Raw genomic sequence first — 10419 nt, 5'->3', positions numbered from 1 at the left:
ATAAGAGAACATTTTTTTTCACACACACTGTTACATATTTCATTGTATTGATTCAATGGAAAAACAGAGTGGCCCTCAGTGAAGAGCAGACCCTCACCAAGGCCAAACAGACCTTCCCATATCTAAGAGATCTGGATTATTATAGACACACACACACAAAAATCTAGGAATTGTCCCTTTAACTGGATCAACACCCAAATTTGAAGTAGAAATAGGCTCTACCCTGGCCCATATCCCATCCCTTCACTGAGTTTGGTGCAAATTGACTCAATATTTTTTGCATAATCCTGCTGACAAACAAACAAACCAACAAACAGTCAAGGGTGAAAACAAAATCCTTGGTGGAGATAATGACGTTATGCCAACAAAGCACACACACCAGTGGAATTCCTTTCCTGCACATTTTGTGCAAAGAAAGAAGAAAGAAAGAAACATTTTTCGGTTCCCTGTTTACCTTTCTCCAAGAATTTCCATGTGTGTGTGTGTGTGTGTGTGTGTGTGTGTGTGTGTGTGTGTGTGTGTGTGTGTGTGTGTGTGTGTGTGTGTGTAAGCAATAAACCAAAAAAAAAAAAGTATCATTATGTTAATAAGGTCTTAACACTTTTATTTATATCAAGATTGATTAGTTTGAGTGTACTTTTTGTGTAAACCATATTATATCCTTGTCGGTACAGGAGAATTGTCAGTTAGGTTGTGATTATTGACGTACGTGAGGAATCAGGGTGATCTAATTAACTTTCTTGTTTACCATTTTCTTTTTAATTTATTGACTAAATCATCAGTCCCTGTGTGGTGTGTCCACCTGACCACAAACAGTATTTTAATGCACAAAACTGTATTTTCCAGATTGAAAGGCCAAGTTTTTTCTATACATTCTTATGTTAATGCACTAAACTATAGGTTTTGTGTCCATCTGGTCCTCTGAAGGTTGCCATTCAATTGCAAGGTTAATAACTATCTTTTTTCCATAAGCCACACAGCTTTTTGTGCCAGTCTTAACCAAGCAGTACATCTCCTTATGTGAGTTTTTTTTTTTTATCATGTTGTTGTTGTCTGAAAGACAAACACGTCTTTGCATCCTGTTCTCAGAGCACCTTCACCAACCCTGCAGTGTTTGTTCAAACTATTCAGAGGATAAATCCATAGCAGCAGCTCATGTGTCAGAATACGCTGCAGCTCACTTGATAATTGACTCAAGTGTTAGGTAATAAAGAGTTGAAAGGCGGGCAGTTTTATTCACTTGCAAATGCTGAAAAATAACAATGTAAACTACTGGCCTGTTACAGACACAGTCAGATATAGCACCACCACCACAGACACATGGTGCATACCCAATTAATCAACTGGTCAACTGCTGGGCTGCAAAAGAAAAACTATTTTTGGCGCATGTGCGGAAACTAAAGAGGCCAAGTGTTACTTTGCATCAGCAGGGAAAATATTTGCAGGGGACTTGAAGCACAGATGAAATAATCTCAAACAGAGAGAACAGCAAAAGTGCAGAAAATATGGCTTTTATTGTTGCTGATTTGTTTGTTGATGTGTGTGTCAGGTTATGAAAAAAGAAGAACCCAGGAGGAATACTGATGTTTTTATTCTTTGTAAGCCACACACATGTATGAATACACACACACCTTAACTTGTGTTTACAATCTTCAAACCGACACAAAAGTTTAAGAGTATCCACACCGCGGAGGATGAACCAAATATACCTCAGGCTTTCCAACAAACAGGATGGATAATAACCGTGAGTTTGTGTGGGAAAGAATAATGTGTTGGCAGAATGGTAAGACACTGGCCTAGATAGAGATCCATAGGGTGCCATTAACTTGGTATAGAAGGAGAACCCAATGTTTGCTGTCACAGTTGATGAACAAGCTATGGAGTAGATCAGTCAGTGGCTCACACAGAGATCATCACAATGAGCTAATGAGGAATGCGGTGGAGAAAAAAAAGGTAAACACAGATATAAAATCACCCCTCTACACACACAGAGGTTCAGTGAGAAAAGTCAAAAGAGCGTTTGCACTTATTGTAACAGCAGTCAGGTGTTTATTCTCATACAGTTTAAATTAAAGAGGGGAATCTTTATCCACAAGGACACTACTTTAAAAATAAACTGTATTTGCCAGTGTGAGTAAATCTGGTACAGTAACACCAAGCCTTGCCGCCCGACATATCAAATATATGCTCTTTATTTATTTATTTTAATGCTTTATTAGATCTATGTGGTTGCTTTTGGAGGGTCAATTATTTAACTTTATTTCAGAAACAAAAGTGTATTAATAATGATGACGACAAATTGATTGTATCACAAGCAAATCTCATAAACAGTGATTTGCTACATACTGTAGGCTTTACAGGTCAATATAGCACACACTGTATATATGAATAATGTAACAATGGATAAACAGGGTCACAAGTCCACAACCACAGATTCACATACAAACAAATGCATGAGCCATGAACACCTACTGCACTGTATTATACTTTTTCTTTTCTTTTTTTTTTTTTAGCAGGTATCCTTGTCCAAAAGTTACTTCAATTTTTACAATCACACAATTGTTGAAATTTACAGACCACTGTGTTGCTCATGAAGGGGCCAGGGGTCAAATCACCGTACTGCAGTGCACTGGCAAACATTATAGAATACAATTCACACGCAGAATTCAGTTCATTCATTTGGTTTTTCCAGATCATGAGAGAGAGATGAGAGATTTGCAGAACTGCAGGCAATCTTTGTTTGCATTATGAGTGGTCAGCAGAAACTGCAGCGTCTATTTTTCAGAATCCCACATGAACAGCAAAGAGTTCAGCTGCACTGGCGCTCCGAGCTATTCTCTGCTTACGCTCGTATTGGGATGTGGTGAAAGTTGAGGGCTGTCAGACATTTTACTGTTTAAATTATACCTTTACTTTATGAGGTCAAACAACTGTATTGATCAGAACTGGGATGTTAAAGCTGCTGGAAATAATGTGCTGATGTTTACAGCTTGTCGGCACAGTGGAGCCCCAACCTAAACCTACGCTGTGTTGTGGATCATGTTTATCCGACTCTCTAATGTGATTTTAATGTGTTCACGATACTGTTGGAGCCTGGGAATGTAACCATCAGCTGTCTTCAGGTGTGCACACAGACAAAATCACACTCGTAAACACAGAGACCTGCCCAATGTGTGAAACTTTATCAGAGGATGAGATTTGCTGCAGTACTGTAAAACGAAGTGACATTGTAATATATTGTGTTTTCTTCCACGGCTGCAAATGACGACCATGATTTCCAAAGTAGCAACAGCAATGTTGATTATTTTGAACAGCCATTTCCATGCAAAATGCAATAAAACAAGCTGTGCTGTGCAGAACTCAGCACTCACTGCTGCTTCAGTGGGTTTCCAATTTATTTACCTCTTGCAAGAAACATTTATGGAGGAATAAATGCAATGCCAATGACATTTTCCATATTGTATGGCCATTCATTGCATCGTTGTCATTTATGGGGCTGCGAAAGTGGACTACTTCATGAAAATTTGATGGTAAGAAATGATTTCAATCACATGTAAATAACCACACAGCCTGTTTCTGCTGTGCCCTCAGCTGCTCCCAATATTCCTACTACGCCATAAAGCAGGGCTAAACAGGTCTTATTCTTTATTTATGCCAGTAAATGCCATTGCATATCTCGTGTAGGAAAACACCAACTGATGCTGTCTATATATTCCTTGAGACTGGATGTGATGCTGAACCAAATAAGACTTGTAATCTCTGCCCCACTCCACCACCACCACCACCACTACCACCAAGGTACTTGCAGGGTATACTTTTTCATATATCAATAACTTGTCTATCTTTAGCACTATGAGCCCTGTGTTCCTTTGCTGTAGAAAAGTTTGTTTGGAAAGCAAACTTCATTTTAGAACCACAAGGATTCAAGATAGAGTTGTTTAGCAACAGCACTAATGGACCTTGGTTTGTCATAAACTGATGAGACAAGGGCATCAAAAGAAATGCTATTCAGTGCTGTCCACCTGAGTTCACAGTGTACGTGTGTGTGTGTATCCTCAGAAGGATCAGGGATGCTGGCTTGCGATAAAGCCTCCCACACTTTAATCAATAAAGCTTTCCCATTGTTTAACATTAGTGCTTGAGTGTGCCAATATTCCAATTAAAGTGCCTCCTGGACTGCACAGATCCTGACTGAGAAGAAAGGGTAACCTCAACATGTGAAGTAACTAGCTAGAGAGATTGAGAGGTAAAGGCAAACGGAATAAGAGCAGGACAGAAAGAAAGACAACATGAGACAAGAATTTAAATGTGACCTGATGACAGAAAAAGATAAAAGGTAAAGGGCTCACCAACAATGTTATAATTCATCCCAAAGAGATCATGAAAATTGTCACTAAATCTCATGTCGGTCCATCAAGTAGTTATCCAGACATTTTGCACCAAACTGTAAATGTGCAGCTGATGGCAGGTGGAAAAGTCAGAAAACCACTGAAGCCAGATGGATTCATCCTTTGAAAAGCAAAATTTCATCTGAATCTATCTAGTAATAATATTTCAGTCTAGACCAGTCTCTGACCAGAACTGCTTTCCCTGGCTATCAGTTTAAAATTACAATATTTCTGTGGTGGTCCTGGCCGCCCCTAATCATGATAACAACAAAGACATGCCTGAAAGATGTGGCATGCATGTTTAATAGAGCAGCGCAGTACAAACATTTTACAAATGGTCTATTCACCAGTCTCTCCTCTTTCAATATTTGAAATAAAGTTTTTGCACCTGTTTTGAAAAACTGTCAGACATTTCAGTATCTCACATCATCTGGTAAGCTGTTAAGCCCACACACAACACAGGGCGTTTAGCTCCACAAGAGCTACGTTTGTGATTTTTGACTGAATAGCGACTTTGCCTACAGCTGATGTGAAGTACTTATGCCAGTCTTGAGTGTGCTCAAGAATAGTTATCTCATGCTTAACATGTAGGTATTTATACGATTAGCTGCCGCAAAAAAAAAGGCCCTTATCAACAATGTAAAACCATTTCAGTGATTAAATGATGTCATCATATTGTAATCAAACATCCACCATATCATCTGGAAGGATAAAGGTGCAATAGGTGAGCATTTGACTGAAGTTGAGAAGACATTTTTCAGGAATGACCTGCACAGTTTGCACGACCTCCAGCTGCGAGACAGACAAATGATCAGGGCAGTGTGAGGGGTTGGCATCAGTTTATGTCAAAAAACTTGAGTGCTGAGGATTAGAGTGTCTTCAGAAGATTTTTTTTTAGAAATGGAAACATGATCGTAACATCTGTCACAAGAGTTTAATTGCCGAGGGAAAAACATCCAGCCTTTTCTAAGTGAAAGAGGAAGCATTCATTTCCTTACTTAATTAAACATGAAAACATTCTTTCTTTCTTCTAATTAAAGATCTACTGAGCTGGCCAACTGAAGTAATCTCAGGTGTCTGAACGTCTCTCCACACTTCATTTCACTTCTTTTTAGCGCCACGTCAGCAGCCGGAGAGGGGTCTGTCGCTGACTATTTGTCAGCACAAAACAAAGGGGCGGAATAGTTTAACCGAGGTACTTTGATGGTGCTGCTGTATATTTTTAGTCAAGCAAACTAAAACAGAAGCAGATATTGAAATGGGAACATCATAGTAACTGTTTCTGGAAAGTTAACACAGAAATCCACACATTATCTAACATATAGATAATGTACAGTGATTAAATGGGACTTGTCTGATTGCTATTTATTGCTCTTTGCTTGAAGATGGAGTTTGCCGACAGTTGTGAAGGAGTGTGAAGATTTTTAAATGAATAAAAAACCTTAATAAGTCTAATAAATGTGATGATAATAAGCAAATTAGAAATGAATATATTATGCAAATACTATAATGAATGTAATCAATAAGTGTGGCCTGTTTTATATTCATATAAAACATGAAGACCCATTTTTTAAAATACATTTTTGACTTCATAATTTCTTTTACAAATACATTAATAAAGTAGAATTGTGCTGACAAGTTCATTAAGTGTGTGAAAAGCCTTGAGTAAATTATCATATGATTTTTCTTTCTTTTGTTGTGCTATATGAGGGCGGTGGTGTTAAAGTGAAACTACAGTGTCTAGAGTGGGAGAAAAAAACAAACATATTTATTTAATGTCACGGATTGTAGGCGCTTGATTTGATTAGACTGTATGTATATTAAAGATAGGGAAGATCATGCAGAATAGAAATGTAAATATAACAACACCAATAATGTGAATGCAGTTTAAATGCTAAAGCAGCATGATGATGAAACTAATTTGCATGTAAAATGAATGAAGTGAAAGCAACCTCTGGAACAGTAGTGCTACATTAAAAACCCATCCTGTTTCTTCTGTGCTCTTTCTGAATATAGAAATATAGATAAAGAATAGATATCCTATATATGACGATGGTTGGCTTTAGCTACATTTATTATATTTGATTGGCATGTAACCCTTGGTGTGACTGCACTGCTACATCAGTAAATGTAAACCACTTTTTTGGTCATATTCAAACATTTGGTTATGGTTTGGTTATGTTTGTGATTGAAAGTAAGTCTAATGTAATAAGACCAGCATGTCTGTGTTAGAAAACACAGACAAATAAATGGATAAAAAAGACAGAAAGGTGTGAGTGAAATGGTCATAGACAGCAACAGGCCTTCTGTATTTCACAAAAATGATAACAGTAATCTTTTCTTTGCAGTTACATTTGTGAGAGAGAAATGAGAACAGTTTGACTGAAAGAATTTATGTTCTAGATGAGGGACAACTGGCAACCTGGTATTGATTATGTGGTTATGTTTTAAAATAGCTACCTCTTCAGCTATGGAGGACTTGGCCTTGCATTCAATTCCACACTGTTTTGTTGTCTGCAACTGCCAGGTGGTTAGTAGTCTTTATGTAGTTTCAGGGGGATGAATGCATCATGACATCCTAAACTAACACATACAGTAAAGGGCTTTCTTAAAAATAATCAAGCAAATAGCAACACTCCAGTTCAGACGTGGTTGGGTTGAGCTGGTTTCTTGTCATCAGCAGTGGTGTAGCTGCCACTTACCATCACAACTACATACCAAGTTACTACTGAATGTGTATTCCATAAATTGAGAATATTGTCTTACTCCATACACTTTCAAATTGCCTAAAATTCGCTGGCCCCGACCATTGCGGCGCAGCAGCTATAATTGTATGTCTTGTTATCAAATTCAAAGCTGGCAGTATTATTCCAGTATTATTCATAATGCTGAGAATTATAAACAACAAATACACCTCTAAAAATATTCATGTATTGCATATTTTAATCAATGCGCTGTAGGGCACTGAATCCTTCTTGATAGCAGCTGTAGTTTTGTTCTTATTTCTAATTCCTGGCAAGATTCCTCACATTATTATTAGACAGGAAACACAGCATAGCTACCTTGAGAGCTGAAGAATTATTACATCAAGTTGTCACCTTTATGTGCACAATTATGTTGTATTTTCTAATTTGACCAATGAGTAAATAATCCACCAATCATTTTTGAATTCCACTGGTATAAGTGGCGGCCGGTGAAACGCAGTTTTGACATGATTATGTATCTTGTTAGTGTTTTTGTTACAGCAAACGTTTTTTGAACACTGAGCATCATGTGTGGAAGAATAAATAATTTATAAGCATGGCATGTTGTTATTGTTATCAAGTTTCTCCCTAATTAATTACACAGAACTAGTGTTATAGTGCGCTTTAGATACTAATTTCATGCACATCACCTTTTGGATTATGTATTTTTGTTGCCATCAGCATGAATGGAGCAAACTGAAGAAGTGAGACAAGAGATGAACCTAATAACAGTTTTGATTCCTGTGCCACCCGAGCACTTCTTGACTTTTACAGAGTGGAAACAGAAAACAACCTAACGGGAAAGATCTAAAATCTAAAGGATACTAAAGCACACTATCCATCCAAGCCATAGCTGTTCACCCTGCTGCCACCTACAACACAGAATGTGTTCAGCTGCTCCAGCACCACACTACTGGTCTCCATCACAAAAACAGTTTTGTTTCTATAAATTGATTATTGATTCATCCGCTTCACTTATGATACTAAATGAATTAATGATAGTCACTTTGAATATTAAATAAATAGAAATTAAGCTTTGATTATCTAAAGACAGTGAATAGTTAGTTTCTGTATTTCTGCTTTGCAGGACATATTCAGTGTGGTACTAGAGGTGTATCTCTGACAAGCAAAGACTGACACACCACTTAGTTTTCCTAACTCAGCAGGTTAGGAGCTGCTGTACTGTACAGTCTTCTGGTACATACTGAACTTCTACAAACCTCCACAGGTTTTTTTTTTTACATATGAGTCAAAAAACATTTTTGCAGTGTTTGCAGTGAATCACTTCTACCCACACTGACATCCCATGGGTTAAATGCACCAATATCATGTCTCCAGAGAGAATGTGTCATGGCTGCAAAACATCAATTATCAATCACAGTTTCACACATTGTCATCATTCAGACTGCCCATCATGCATGGTATCCAAGGTTATATGTATGCTGCATGCAAGAGAAAATCTTGCCCCTATACAGCTATTAACTGATGCTCTATTGTATCAGCGTATTGTCCAGTGATATGAGGAATACTTGGAACATTATGTAGTATGTAAATAACACTTTGGCCTTAATATTACAATGCTTTCTGTGTTGTGTAGGCTAGATCTATAATAACATGTTGTACTGATCATCTATCCATTCATTGGCTATATAACATTTATCTGTTTAGGGTTGCAGGGGCTGGAGACACTCTCAGTTATTTTATACTGAACATAACAAAACCTAATACTTCAAATCATATAGAAGAGTTCTCTTATTGTTCCTGAACCGTGACTCTCTTTTTTACAGTCTAGATTTCTGAACAAAAAGGTGGTGAAACAAAATGAGCTCCCCAAACCTACCGTCACACACCAAGCGCAACAACCCCCATGTACAGGTCAGGATGGGATGCTATGGCTGGTGCCTGAAGAGGGTGGTGGTGAATGGACGGGGGTTGCCATGGTATTCCACAGTGCTGGTTCTTCTTGGTCTGCCCTGTCAAATAGTAAACAAGTGATTAACCATTTTTGACACATTGTGGACACTTTTTGCTTCATCTCTTTTGCATGTAGTAGCCTGTCAAACCATTTCTGTTTTGACATTCTCACAAAAAACCAAGTCATCCAAATAAATGTTAATGTGTAGCTGTAAGTCTTTCTCTCTGAAGTGTCTCCTCCAGGGCCTGATGTGCTGATAATGATAAACAATCACAAGATGTTTTATTCATTCTCTTATTTTTTGCTCAATTAAAAAAACACAGAAGAAATGACAAACATAAACAGCTCAGGGAGAGGCAGTAGAGCCAGCGGGCTTATTTGAAACCTCCACCTAATGTTAACATTTTATGACAGTATAGAGAAGACAACATGAATACACAGAAAATAACAATATAAAAATAGGAACATTTATTTTTATGAATAAAAATGCACATTTGGCATGTGTGGAGGCAAATCCATAATGTGGTGAGAAGCAGATACACTAAGGTCTCCTACTGGACAGGTGAGGAATTTATGTCAGGATGTGGTTATGCTGCATATGCGTGTGTGCATGTGAGCGTGTGAGCGTGTGGTGTGTGTGTGTGTGTGTGCATGAGTGTGTGTAAAGATCACCTGCTTTTGTAAGTCTCCACAATGGTGCTATAGGCGGACTGGAAGAAGAAGGAGAGAAAAAGCTTTTCTTTTGCCTGGGTGTGTTAATTTAATTCATTCTTTGAGAGCAGGCCAAACAGGGTTCATATATTCAACCAGAGAAGAAAATATTAAATATTACCAATAACTGTGCTTCTATAGTCCTCTCTATTTCAACACCCTTTTCACACATCACACCACCATCTGCCATCAACCAAATTAGGAGCCCTTTCTGTTTAAATAAACACATTTCTTTTTAAGAAAACCTTAGATAGAGTGAAATTAACTGAAAGCCACCAATGTGGACTTCTTTACAGAAAAATAAAACAACCTTCTCCTTTTATGTGTCTCCTGGTCAGATCCACTGGGGATTTTTTTTTCCAATAGGCATCCACAGACTGAGAATGTTAAGGTCATTTACACAAGGGCTCGGTTTAAGTGCCAAAAACCATCTCACTGTAGTTAAACATGCTTCTCTCTGCAGCTCTAGCAACAACAGGTTAATCAGCCAATCAGAGGCGAGGCTTTGAGCCTCTTGGGTGCTCTGAGCCTCAGTCAAACTTGGACTAAAATGCTCAGATTTAAACGCTGGATTTGGTCTGGTTCAGCTGCATACTGATGGATCATAGGACAGCATTGATTTCCAATACAGCAGGAGCCCAGCAAACCTTCGTCAGCTGTT

This window comes from Trachurus japonicus, chromosome 17, assembly GCF_045865225.1.
Source record: "Trachurus japonicus isolate A0001 chromosome 17, Traja_1.0".
NCBI classification, from domain to species: Eukaryota; Metazoa; Chordata; class Actinopteri; order Carangiformes; family Carangidae; genus Trachurus; species Trachurus japonicus.
This window is presented reverse-complemented; position numbering follows the sequence as displayed.